The 14,104-nt window shown below is 48.0% G+C and overlaps 1 non-coding gene across 1 annotated transcript; it reads left to right on the forward strand.

Annotated features, from left to right (window-relative positions):
- Positions 1-12,305: 12,305 nt before the first annotated feature.
- Positions 12,306-12,376, forward strand: TRNAG-GCC (transfer RNA glycine (anticodon GCC)). The gene has a single exon. It is a non-coding gene; the product is annotated as a tRNA-Gly (tRNA).
- The last annotated feature ends 1,728 nt before the right edge of the window (positions 12,377-14,104 follow it).

Here is a 14,104-nt window from a genome sequence, read left to right on the forward strand (position 1 = left end):
TCACTTCCTTGATATTAAAGCCCAACTCTTGAGATTAAAGAATAAGGACTAAAGATGAAATAATAATCCTTAAGAACTCAGCTGATAATCTGCCTGCAATGCAGGAGACCTTGGTTCAATTCCTGGGTAGGGGAGATCCCCTGGAAAGGGATAGGCTATCCACTCCAGTATTCTTGGGTTTCCCCGGTGACTTATCTGGACTCTATTTCTTACAGTGTAGACTATATCTCTTACAATGTGATAAGATGTGAATAAAGGACCATATTTCTTATAACGTGACCCTTTCCCTTACCTGAGTCCTGACTGATGAGGAGGAATTGACTGGTATGATGCGAATAGCGCTGTTGACAAAGAGCCTGCCCGCCAGTGCAGGACAAAGAAGAGACTCGGGTTTGATGCCTGAGTCAGAAAGATCTCCTGGAGGAGGGCATGGTGACCCACTCCAGTGTTCTTGCCTGGAGAACCCCATGGACAGAGGAGCCTGGTGGGCTACAGTCCACGGGGTCATAAACAGTTGGACACGACTGAAGTGACTTAGTACAGTACACAGCACAGATGACAGGAATGACCATGCTATCTTAGTGAAGAAAAAGTCACGCTTAGATATTGGGAAGAACGATCTTAACTGTTTTAGATCAGAGAAGATAGACCCTCTTCCAGTGTTTGAAACTCAAGCTTCAAATGATGCTGGGCACCAGCATTTTCTTTCTACTGAAATGTTTCTCTCATTCCCTGTTTAAAAAAAAAACAACCTAGTGCCTTTAAACCTGTCCCTTTATAGTACTACCTTCCTTCCTTTGTCAGAACATCTTCAAAGTGCAGATGATGCTTGTTGCCTGCTTCCTCGTCGTCCCTGTGTTTCCTGACCCTCTTCAGTCTGGCTTCAACTCCCACCCCTGCTAAGCAGCTCTCACTGAGGTCACTAATGACTCTGATTAGCAAATCCAGAGTTTGTTTTTTTTTTTTTTTACAGTTATCTATTTTTTATTAGAGTGTAATTGTTTACAATGTCCTGTCCCTTTCTGCTCTGCAACATGAATCAGCTGCATGGATACATATATCCCCTCCCTCCTGCATCTCCCTCCCACCTCGCCGCCCCCATCCAACCCACCTGTCATCACAGAGCAGCTAGCTGAGCTCCCACTAGCTTTCTATCTTATACATTGTTGCTGCTGCTGTGCAGTCACTTAAGTCCTGTCTGAATCTCTGAGACCCCTCGGAGTGCAGCACGCCAAGCTTCCCTGTCCACCATCTCCCTGAGTTTACTCAAATCGATGTGCATTCAGTCGGTGATGCTAACCATCTCGCCCTCTGCCACCCTCATCTCCTTCTGCCTTCAGTCTCTCCCAGCATCAGGGTTTTTTCCGATGAGTCAGCTCTTCGCATCAGGTGGCCAAAGTACTGGTACTTCAGCCTCTGCCACAGTCCGTCCAGTGGATATTTGGGGCTGATTTCCTTCAGGGTGGACTGGTTGGATCTCCTCGGGGATTCTCGTGGCTTGTGAAGTTGCTCAGTCATATCCGACTCTTTGTAACCCATGGACTGTAGCCCCACCAGGCTCCTCCATCCATGGAATTTTCCAGGCAAGAGTACTGGAGTGGGTTGCCATTTACTTCTCCGGAGGATCTTCCCGACCCAGGGATCGAACCTGGGTGTCCTGCAGACGCTTTGCCATCTGAGCCACAGGGAAGCTTTGGGGACTCTGATGTCCCCTGAATTTTGACTGGCTTCATCTCTTTTACACGTGGGGGTGTATGGATGTCAATCTTAGACAAGGACTGAGAGCGTATGGAAGAAATCCCTGCAAGAGGCGTCAGTAGGGCTTTGACAGCCAGAGGGAGAGAGAGGCTGTGGTGAGGCATCCCAGGCGGGGCCTTGGGCGCCGTGAGAACGTGAGCTTGGCTGGATGGGGGTTGCGCAGTAGCAGCAGGGGTAGGCTGGTCATGAGAGCCGGGTTTGGAGGCTCAGGAAGGACCGGCAGGTAGAAGGCTTTGAATCGCAAGCTAAGGAGTTGAAGTTTCACCTGAGGGTTGCAAAGTAAGCAGGTATTTTATAGGGATTGATCTGGAGACAACGTTGAGGATCGGTTGGAGAATACAGAGTTGGATGTAGATTTTATTTATTTTGGATGTAGAATTAAAATCAAGTCTTCTAGGAAGAGTGTGAAAATGAATATATTTACACTAGATAATAGATACAACTTTCTCAGCTGCACCACATACGCAACCAATCAGACCATTCACGCCACACTTCTGCTTGGTCTCACCCTTTTCTCTTTCCCATCTGTGCCCCAAAGCAGAAAAAAGGGACTTGTCACAGCTCGTGCAAAGAACGCTGAATGCCGCAGATGGTGCTTCATTAATTACACATTTCAATAAATAGTTTTCTTAACAAGATTTCTGCCTTTTCACCAAAGTGGGTCTATGAGTTAAGTGACATTTTTATATTTCATGAAATAGGAATTTGGAGGAAAGAAAAATATTAATACTGAGTACAATTTTCTCCACTATAATCTTTGTTTCAACTAGTGTCTGTGGCCAGGCTGTGGGGATTCTGATGTCCCATAAAATTTGAGAACCACGTTGCTACATGGTTTATAACAGTATTTGCACCACTAAATTCCTCAAAAGATGCAAACTGTGGAAGAGGAAATGTGTGTGTTACTCGCTCAGTCCTACCTGATCTTTGTGACCCTATAAATGGTAGCCCGCCAGGCTCCTCTGTCCATGGGGTTCTCCAAGCCAGAATACTGGAGTGGGTTGCCATGCCCTCCTTGAGATCTTCCCAACCCAGGGGTCAAACCCACGTGTCTCTTGCATTGCAGGCAGATTCTTTATCACTGAGCCACTGTGGAAGCCCTCAAGATGAAATAGATAACCTGAATAGCCCTGTATCTGTGAAAGAGTCTACCTGTTATTACAACTTGAATATAGTGCCAGGGGGAGGTGTCCCAGATTCCTTGAGAGAGGGCTTTAAATGGAAGGATTTAGGCTATCTTTTGAGACCCTCGTGAAATACTTGTGAACGGAGGTGGAGAGAAAAGACATCCAAATAATAAGTAATTATTTTATTATTATTACATCTTAAGTGTCTGCTGCTTGTAATCTATGCAACTCTGCACTATTATGATTCCCATTTTCCTGGTGATAACCTCAGAAAGGTTACATCACTGCCCAAGGTTACTAGATAGTAAAAAGCATAGCTGGGAATCACAGCGTCTGGACATGCTATCTTCCTTCAACCAGCTAAGAGTAGGCAAGCTAGCAAAAGTAGAAGATGAAGTGGTATCTCTCGACGAGCTTGAGAAATCAGATGGGACGGGAACACACGGGTCACAAACAATGAGGTATCGCCTATCAGAATGGGTCCTGACATTCCCATAGGTTCTATGGGTCATGATATTCTCTGATCCTTTCAGCAACCCTATGGGGCTAGCGACCCAGCAGTTTGTATCCCCATCCTCTAAATGAGAAAAACAAAATTCCGAGAGAGAAACTGACCCATCTACAGTCACACAGCCGGTAAGAAACACATTAGGGACTTAACAACAGGTCTTCTAATCCATCCTACACCATATATTTCCACTTTCCCAACCATGCAGGCTTTGAATAGCAGAGAGATGAACTGAAAGGCAAAATTGCATGCATTAAACTCTCCAGGCAAAGGAAAGTTGTGTCTAGAAACAGTTAGCTCAAATAGTTCTGAGCACATCTTTAGATACGTTACACTGAGTAAGCATCGGTGATGTCCACCACTTCCGAAAGAAGCAGCAGAAGATTCCAGACGGCTCTGACAGAAGTGGGTTGTGTTCCAAGCCCCGCATTCAGACCTGTGCAAGCTCACAGCGGGCTTACTGTGGTTTTATAGTCCCCGCTAGGGTTTCGATCAGAAAAAAAAATGTCTGAAGAGCTTCGATTGAAAAGCAACTGTGCTGTTAGCACTCTGACCCTGATTTCCCATCACAAGGCGTCTTGGTTTCCTCTCCGTGAAGCTCAGCGGCAAGCCGCTTTTCCAGGTATTACAGTGACTCTCAGTTAGGAGGGGCGGTGACCGGGCTGAGAAAGTCTGAGTCCAGGTCATCGCCCAGGAGGCCCACCGCAAGCAGGACGTTTGCATCTGGGGCCTCCCTTTGAAACAGTGGACGAGGAGATGCTCATCCTAAGTGAAGTTAATCAGACAAAGACAGATACCGTATGACATCACTTATACGTGGAGTCTAAAATGAAGATGCAGATGACCTTCTTCACGAAACAGAAACGGACTCACAAAGGCAGAAAACAAATACAGTTACCGAAGGAAAAGTGGAAGGGAAGGGATAAGTTAGGAGTCTGGGATGAGCAGATACACACTATCATACACAAAATAGCCAAACAGGCTGCGAGGCCAGCAGCGAGGCTGTCTGTGGAACCCAGCAGGTGATTCCAGGGAACGTGGCTCAGCATGTATTATATACTGCAAATGATCACATCTGTGCCCTGGGAACCATTTTTCAAGGGTGGGGACCAGAGTTTGAATGGTGTCTGTAGGAAGACACTCCCCAACTTACCATCAACAAGTGTCATATTCTCAGCACTTCCCACCTTCAGGTTACAGTTTGGATTGTTGTGCTGTGTATAAAAGGGAAAGGATGCTGAGGACGAGGGAGGCAGTGCACACGTGGGACTGGAGGAATAAGCGAAGTCTCTGTACCACCTTTCTCTCAATTTGCTGCAAACATAAAACTGCTTTAAAAAACCAAGTCTTGAAAAAATAAACAGGGACCTCCTGCATATTCAATATCTTGTCATAACCTATAATGCAAAAGGAGTTGAAGAAATAGATATTTATAGATACAGGTGTAGCTTATATCTGGGCTTCCCTGGTGGCTCAGATGGTGAAGAATCCGCCTGCAATGCGGGACACCTGGGTTCGATCCCTGGGTCGGGAAGATCACCTGGAGGAGGGTGTGGCAACCCCCTCCAGTATTCTTGCCTGGAGAATCCCCATGGACAGAAGAGCCTGACAGGCTGCAGTCATGGGGTCGCAAAGAGCCGGACACGACTGAGCGACTAAATACAGCCCAGCACAGCTTATATCTATGCATCCACACTTGAGTATACAGGTAAATAGCTGAACCACTTTGCTATACGCCTGAGACATTGTAAGTCAACCATATTTCAATAAAAAAAATAGCCACCTGGATTTTGCCATTAACCCTGAAGCAAATCTGTATTTAAGATAATAATAGTCCATTCCTCGCTTCTTCACATAAGGCAGCTATTCCAGGGCAAAGGTCTGTAACTGAGCCTGCATTCTCCCCAGCAGCTGCTGTGGTTACACTGTCCTTCGATTTCTAGTTCTGCGTAGAAGGACCAAGAGAGTGAAGTCTTCCTTGTTTAACACCTTGCCCTCCCCACCTCGCCCTCTGGCTCGCCCAGCCTCCTTCCCCCATTCTCAGGGCTCAGGGTTCTGTCCTGTCCTGCTCAGCAGCATCTCCTGTTCTGGACCTTTATGTCCCTTCACCCAAATTTGCCCAGTTCTATGTTGCCAACAAAGCTCTGTCTAGTCAAGGCTATGGTTTTTCCAGTGGTCATGTATGGATGTGAGAGCTGGACCATAAAGAAAGCTGAGTGCCGAAGAATTGATGCTTTTGAACTGTGGTGTTAGAGAAGACTCTTGAGAGTCCCTTGGACTGCAAGGAGATCCAACCAGTCCATCCTAAAGGAAATCAGCCCTGGGTGTTCATTGGAAGGACTGATGTTGAAGTTGAAACTCTAGCACTTTGGCCACCTGATGGGAAGAGCTGACTCATTTGAAAAGACCCTGATGCTGAGAGGGATTGGGGGCAGGAGGAGAAAGGGGACGACAGAGGATGAGATGGTTGGATGGCATCACCGACTCAATGGACATGAGTTTGAGCAAGCTCCAGGAGTTGGCAATGGACAGGGAAGCCTGTCGTGCTGCGATCCATGGGATCACAAAGAGTCGGACATGACCGAGTGACTGAACTGAACTGAACTGATGTTGCTGTCTAATGTGGACACGTCTGTGTATTTCTCCCTTCTAAGGAAAATACCGTGGTTTCCCATGGGATTTCAGGCATCACGGCAGACTTACACGAGCTATCTGGGGCCAAGAAGAGCTCCATGGCATCCCTCAGCTCACGTGCTGAAAGCAGCCGTAACAGTGAAGAGCGAATCTGACTCCACATTGGATGTTTCTTTCACTTCAACCTTTGTATTCTGTTGCTTTTCTACAAGTTCATCACTAAAAGGATCTTGCCTATAGCTTAAGGTACTTCCAATGGCCCAACTCTGGAAACGCTGCCTCCCGTGCTGAGAGTTAAGCTAAAATACCTTTGTTTAGCTCACTAGAAAATCCTGACCAGGGTGTTTGAATGGCTGTGGAGAGCTGCAGAAAAGAAGTAACTAACACATCCCCTCTGGAGTCCAGCCAGAACCAGGAAGTATTTGCAATAGCTTTCATCCGTTTTAGTTACCTCCTCACCTCGCCGTCTTTGCTCTAGAACAGAAGCTAGCATCCCAACCTGGGGAAGATGTTTCTTTGTGACACTAGCCCACCATCTTCTCCATCTGCTTGCTATTCCTTGCCCCAGCAACTCATCGCCCATTCGGCGAGCAGTGCAAGCCTGGATAACTCAGCGCAGCCCACTCAGCGGGACACTGCTCTTCTAAATCCCAAAGCCGTGAGAAGCTGGTGAAGTTAGAGCAGAAAGCCAGAAAGCATTAGAGCCTAGGCATTTGCAGAGACTTTTGGGGTTTCGCCACGGTGTTGCTTAGAGCTATCCTCCGTGGGGTTTAATCTTCAAATCCGATGGAGGGGTGTGACAACACGGACAGCAGGAGTCAAAGGACCAGCCCGCACCACGCTGGCGTCCAGCGTCCCAGGAAGACCGAAGCGGTGTCTGCACTCAGTCTATCCTTCGGGTAAACCGCGGCTCACTGAGGCCGGAACCTGTTCCTAGCACGTCCTGCTGAAATGCTCAGGACCTACTCTCCCTTGAGTAAAAGTGTTAATTACAGTTTCAAAGCTGTAAACGCAGCGCAGTGTTTTTGGAAGGCAGTGGGAGGGTGACTCAGTGTTTGGAGACACTTTCTGGGCCGGCTTCGCTCACACATCCACTTCTGCCCACGTGGTGCCACACAGATTATACCTTTGGGGTGGTGTGGGGTGGTTCCTCTGTGCATTCATGTGTGTGCGTGCGTGTGTGTGTAGGTGTATATAGTGGAGGACATCATATTCTCTTTTTTTCTTATTGCAAGTTAATCTCATCCTGTGAGTTATGCTGTAGGTGCCATTTGGGAAATCAGAATTTTCTGTTTGCTTTCAATACAGAGACAATCTTTGCAGTCATGGGGCCTCACATTAGTGGCATCTGTCAGCCACACGAAAGAAGTATGTCTGTTCTGTATCCAAAGCCACTATTTAAACAGCATGACCTTGCCCCCACCCCCCACTGCTTCAGCAAGAGGGACCCGGAGCAGCAAATTTGCTGGCTGGCTCTCTCCAGTGGTGGTGTGAACTGAAAAGGTAAAGAAGAGTTAGGCTTGCCCTTGACGAGAGTCAGAGAATATTCCCTTTAGCTTCTCTCTGCTGGTCTGGAAGTCTCAGAATCTCTTTCTGGGTCTTTAGTCGTTATTCTTAACATTGAGACATACTCAAGTTAAGTCTATTTTAAATTTAATATTTCCACCCTTCCCATGCATAATTCAAAATCCTTTAATCTTACATGGCAACATATTAGTAGTATTGGTTTGGCCAACAAGCTCACTTGGGATTTCCCGAAGCTGAAATGGAAAAACCCGAGTGAACTTTTTGGCCACACACACCCCCCACCCCCCAAATTTGAATCTCACTTTGCATCTCTATCTCTTAAAAGAGTCATTTGTTCCTATTGTTGTTAATGCTTGTCCAGATATACCTATGCGATGATCAGTTTCTTTGTTCACAGTTCTTGTGATTTGTGGCATATAAATTTTCAGGGAGACTTACCTTATAGGTGGTATATGTTCCATGAACAGAAAAATATCTGTTCTCTAGATAAAAGATAATCAGATTTTTTCTCTTTCTCTGCTATACAAATCACTTTTTCTATTAAACATTTATCTTATTTTATTATTCAATGTATCTGTGTTCTCACTGCCTTTTTATCTATTAAATTTGTCAGACTGTTTTTAAAAACAATTATCTTAATTGGAAGATAATTACTTTACAACACTGTGATGGTCTTTGCCATCCACCAGCATGAATCCAGGTGTACATGGGTCTCCGCATCCTGAACCCCTCTGCCCCGCCCCTCCTGCCCCATCCCTCCTGAACGCCTCTGCCCCCCCCATCCCTCCTGAGCCCCTCTGCCCCGCCCCTCCCGCCCCATCCCTCCTGAACCGCTCTGCCCCGCCCCTCCCCGCCCCATCCCTCCTGAACCCCTCTGCCCCGCCCCTCCAGCCCCATCCCTCCTGAACCCCTCTGCCCCGCCCCTCCCGCCCCATCCCTCCTGAACCCCTCTGCCCCGCCCCTCCCCGCCCCATCCCTGCTGAACCCCTCTGCCCCGCCCCTCCCGCCCCATCCCTCCTGAACCCCTCTGCCCCGCCCCTCCCCGCCCCATCCCTGCTGAACCCCTCTGCCCCGCCCCTCCCGCCCCATCCCTCCTGAACCCCTCTGCCCCGCCCCTCCCGCCCCATCCCTCCTGAACCCCTCTGCCCCGCCCCTCCCGCCCCATCCCTCCTGAACCCCTCTGCCCCGCCCCTCCCGCCCCATCCCTCCTGAACCCCTCTGCCCCGCCCCTCCCGCCCCATCCCTCCTGAACCCCTCTGCCCCGCCCCTCCCGCCCCATCCCTCCTGAACCCCTCTGCCCCGCCCCTCCCCGCCCCATCCCTCCTGAACCCCTCTGCCCCTCCCCTCCCGCCCCATCCCTCCTGAACCCCTCTGCCCCGCCCCTCCCGCCCCATCCCTCCTGAACCCCTCTGCCCCGCCCCTCCCGCCCCATCCCTCCTGAACCCCTCTGCCCCGCCCCTCCCGCCCCATCCCTCCTGAACCCCTCTGCCCCGCCCCTCCCCTCCTGAACCCCTCTGCCCCGCCCCTCCCCGCCCCATCCCTCCTGAACCCCTCTGCCCCGCCCCTCCCGCCCCATCCCTCCTGAACCCCTCTGCCCCGCCCCTCCTGCCCCATCCCTCTGGGTTGTCCCAGAGCTCTGGCTTTGGGTGGCCTGCTTGGTGCATCAAGCTTGCACTGGTCACCTGATCTACATGTGGTAATCTGCATGCTTCAGTGCTAGTCTCTCAAATCATCCCACCCTCGCCTTCTCCCACTCAGTCCAAAATCTTCTCTTCTCCGACTTCACTCTGTATAATAGGCTCCAGTTTCATCCACCTCTTAGAACTGAATCAGATATGCTCCTTTTTATAGCTGAATAATATTCCATGTGTATATGTACCGTAATTTCTGTATCCATTCATCTGCCAGTGGGCATCTAGGTTGCTTCCAAGTCCTAGCTATTGTAAACAGTGCTGCAATGACTGTTGAGGTACATGTGTCTCTTTCGATTCTGGTTTCCTTGGGGTGTATGCCCAGCAGTGGCTTCCCTGGAGGCTCAGATGGTAAAGCATCTGTCTGCAACGCAGGAGACCCGGGTTTGATCCCCTTGGTGGGAAGATCCCCTTGGTGGGGGGAAATGGCAACCCACTCCAGTATTCTTGCCTGGAGAATCCCCATGGACAGAGGAGTCTGGTAGGCCATGGCCCATGGGGTTGCAAAGAGTCAGACACAACTGAGCGACTTCCCTTTTCTATGCCCAGCAGTGGGAGTGCTGGGTTGCATGGCAGTTCTATTCCCAGACTTTTAAGGAGTCTCCACACTATTCTCCATAGTGGCTGTACCAGTTTGCATTCCCACCAATAGTCTAAGAGGGTTCCCTATTCTCCACACCCTCTCCAGCATTTATTGTTTGTAGACTTTTTGATGATGGCCATTCTGACCGGTGTGAGATGATACCTCCTTGTGGTTTTTATTTGCATTTCTCTCATAATGAGTGACGTTGAGCATCTTTCCATGTGTTTATTATTTGTCAGATTCTTGAAAGCATAGTATCTGATAAGCTGCCTCACAGGGTTTAGATCTGGGTCTTCAATAAGATTATTTACATCCAGGTATCTAGCTCAGTGCCTGCTCTTGAGCCAGTGTGGGCCTGATTGCTTTCCTTCTCTTTCTTCTCCTTTCACAGTGATCTAAGATTCTGATGGCCTATGGTATCATGTGCAAGATGCAGAAAAATATTGTCTCACCTTAATATGATTTTATTTGGGGAATCCCACAGTGCTGGAAGTGAGAAATCCAAAATCAAGTTCTCAGCAGGACAATGCTCTCTCTGATGGCCTCTTCCTGGGTTGTTAGCTGTTCTTGGCATTCCTTGGCTTGTGCCTGCATCATCCTAGTCTTTCCTTTATCATCACACAGCCTCCTTCCCTGGGTGTCTATATGTGCTCTCTCCTCTTACAAGGACATCTATTATTGGATTTAGGGCCTACACTAATACAATATGACCTTATCTTAACTTATTTCACCTGTAAAGACTCTATTTCCAAATTTCTGAGGTTCTGGATGGACATAAATATTTGGAGGACACTGTTTAACCCATCAGAAGGAAGGTCTTCTGAACCTCAAGAACTATGAGAAATAAATGTCTGTTCTTTATGTCACCCAGTGTATGGTATTTTATTACAGCAGAACAAGATGACTAAGACAGGCTTGTAAGCTTAATTGCTCAATCATGTCCAACCCTTTGCAATCCCACGGACTGTAGTCTGCCAGGCTCCTCTGTCCATGAGATTCTCCAGGCAAGAGTACTGGAGTGGGTAGCTGTTCCCTTCCAGGGGATCTTCCCAACCCAGGGGTCGAGGCCAGTTCTCCCACATTGCAGGCAGATTCTTTACCAGCCGAGCCACAAGGGAAGCCCAAGACAGCCTTCTTATCCCTTAAAAAAATATATATATATATATTTATATATATATATATTTTTTTTTTTTGGCCAGAGTTTTGTTATAAGCTTGTTTTTCTATTGTTTCAAACAACTTTCTTCATTTCACTCCATTCTCTAAGGCAAAACAAAAGGAAAAAAAAAAACCAAAATGGAGTTTGAAAAATAAAAGTCAAGTCCAAATCCCAAAAAGCAAAGAAATGACCAACAAATAAAATCTGAATGACAAAGACATTTGAACCCTAGTGAACCTGTTTCATTATAACTGGCATAGTAAAGCGCTGGTAAATGTAAGGCGGGTGGTTCTGAACATCTGTGGATGTATACAGCAGGAACAGATGCTCTCTTAGATGTTTTCAACTGCAAGTTTCATGAGTTTTAAATTAATTTTGGGATGACAATCGCTTACAGTGCGTCTTGGTCTCTGCTGGGCAGCAGCGCGTATCAGCCGTGAGTGTAGACATATCCCCTCACTTTCGAGCCTTCTTCCCGCCCATCCCATCCCTCTGGGTCATCACAGAGCCCCAAGCTGAGCTCTCGGCGCTATATACAACTCCACATTAGCTATTAATTTCACACATGGAAATGCGTGTACGTCTATGCTCGTGCACCCAACCCCGCCCTTACCCCCGCCGTGTCCACCTGTCTGTTTGCTACACCTGCATCTCTATTCCTGCCCGGCAAATAGCTTCATCAGTACCATTAAAATTCCACGATTCTTTTTTTTTTTTTTTGCTGTTTGAAATCTTTAATTTTATCTATAAGTTATAACTGGCCCATAAGGTTATTCTCTTTCAAGGGATAATTAGCCACAGATTTAATTCCGTTCCAATAATTAATTCAATTCCATCCATTTCTCTGTAGCCCAATATAACCATACATGTAAAGATTTTACATCTTCCACAGAAAAATGTATAGGCGTATCCCCTTAAGGCAAAGTAGCAAAAGTTTTCATAAAATCTATATTACTTCTTATTACAGCTGCCCTGGAGACTTGGAGATATAAAAACCCATTTCTTATGCAATCTCAACATCAAGTTAGGAGATTGAACTTTCAAATGAGAATGCATGTCTTTGCCCAAAAATCATTATTGCAAGGTTTCTGAAAAAATAGTGTCTATTTTCACATGAACCAGACTAGAATTAACTTTTTTTTTTTTTGCCTGCTTGTGCATATGTTTGATATTCAGGGGTTAGTGCTTTGGTATTAGTTATTTGTCCTTAAGTATTCTAACCATCCCTGCATAAAGAAAATATACATGAGGAAACTGAGGTTCTGCAACTAATCCAAGGGCACATCCTTAAATAGCAGACCCTACTGCAGCCACAGGCTTCCCTGGTGGCTCAGGGGTAAAGAATCTGCCTGCCAAGCAGGAGGCCCGGGTTCAATCCCTGGGTGGGGAAGCTCCCCTGGAGAAGGAAATGGCAACCCACTCCAGTGTTCTTGCCTGGAGAATCCCATGGACAGAGGAGACTGTCAGGCTACAGTCCACGAAGTCACAAAGAGCTGGGCACGAGTTAGTGACTCACATCAATGACTGTTGCAGGCATCTCTTCTACCCTCAGATCAGCTGGCACTCACCGGCATGTCACCTGTACTGATGGAGGCTAACCCTACTCAAAGGGGCAGCTTTGGAAGTACTGTGCCTCTCACAGAGTGCCGCGAAGACCACAGGAAAGAAAACCTGTTTGGGGAGAGGGTGCTTTTTAAAAATGCAAATCCCTGGGCCCGATATCCATCTTTCCTGAATCAGATTCTGGGGAATAAACAGTCCTAGGAATAAACACTTTAGACATGCTCTGTAGCTGATGCTTAGACTGACGAAGTGGTAGGACTGTTTTTAGAAGGGACATTGACTCACAGCTGAGTTATCACCGTTAGCTATCACCATAGCAACCGAAGAACCCATCACCTGAACCATATTCCACACGCTTTAGTGTTTACTGTCTTCTACTCTAAATGATAGATCAGAGAGAAAGGAAGCCACCCAGATCTGGTCAGCAAGTCATCATTTATTCATTAGCACAACTCCAAGTCCAGAAAGCTGCCTGACATGACAACTTCTCTCTTGGTTATGGTCCCCTCCAGACAGCAGAGTGACAGGGTCATGGATCCCCTTCAACAGAGTGAGATGTGCTCGCCCCAGGCGCCCCCTTCAGAGACACCCCGTCACTCTGCCAGCCTTGCCAACGTGTGACATGGGCGGCCACCCCCAAGGAAACTGCTCTGCGCTAATTCTATCCCAACCCCTCACCTCACAAGCATCCGTGAATCAGACGGCACGTCAGAGAGAGAAATAAAAGGCACTTAGAATAGTTTAGGAGGAGAAGGGATGGGCCACTTTTAGAACTCCAGAATCAAAGCATGAGACGGGAGGCGGAGAGAAAGAGAGAGAATATGAATTCTCCATCTTGCATTTTCTGAGGCTGTCTGCAGCTCACTCCCGAGAAAGCAGCCTGGGATAGAGCTCAGGTGGGGGCCTCTGGTTGCCATGGTAATTCCTCAGCTGCGTGCAGCGCCTGACGCGTGGCTGACTTCCCTGCAGAGGTGCACACGAGGTCATCAGAGGACGACGCCGAGTGCCTGCCCCAGACTCCTGGGGACAGGGTTGGTCTCTGCCCGTCACGTGATCCCATTGTCTTTAACATTCACTCCATGCCTTAAAATATTAGTGCTTGCTTTGACGTGAAGTAAAACGAGGCAGTCTGGAGCTTTGGCATGTAGAAATAGGGTTTTATTTTGACATAACTCAAGTTAGTTATGATTATCCTTTATCCCAGTGGGGTGCTGGGAAAATTTAATGTCTTCTGGGACCTCGTCACTTTCTTAGGGTTGTATGGAGGTTAGGGGTGGGGGGCTTGGCTCCCTGTTGTCAAGTGTGGGGAGGGGACGTCTGGGCACGCAGGTGGTCACTGAGACCGGGTCCCTTCCTGTCCACGTGGCCATCTTTGGGCCTGTGCTTCTCTCTGCTGGCTCTCGAGCGGCCGACTCGCTGCGAGCCCGTTTGTGGTCCTTTCTGCATGGATGCAGCACCCAGCCATCCCGCTCAGGGGCCCGTAAAAGCCAGGACACAGACTTCACTCTCCAGAGCTGACCAGACTCTTCGCTCTCACCACTCTTTCAGTCCCCTC

Source organism: Odocoileus virginianus, chromosome 6, assembly GCF_023699985.2.
Source record: "Odocoileus virginianus isolate 20LAN1187 ecotype Illinois chromosome 6, Ovbor_1.2, whole genome shotgun sequence".
NCBI lineage: Eukaryota > Metazoa > Chordata > Mammalia > Artiodactyla > Cervidae > Odocoileus > Odocoileus virginianus.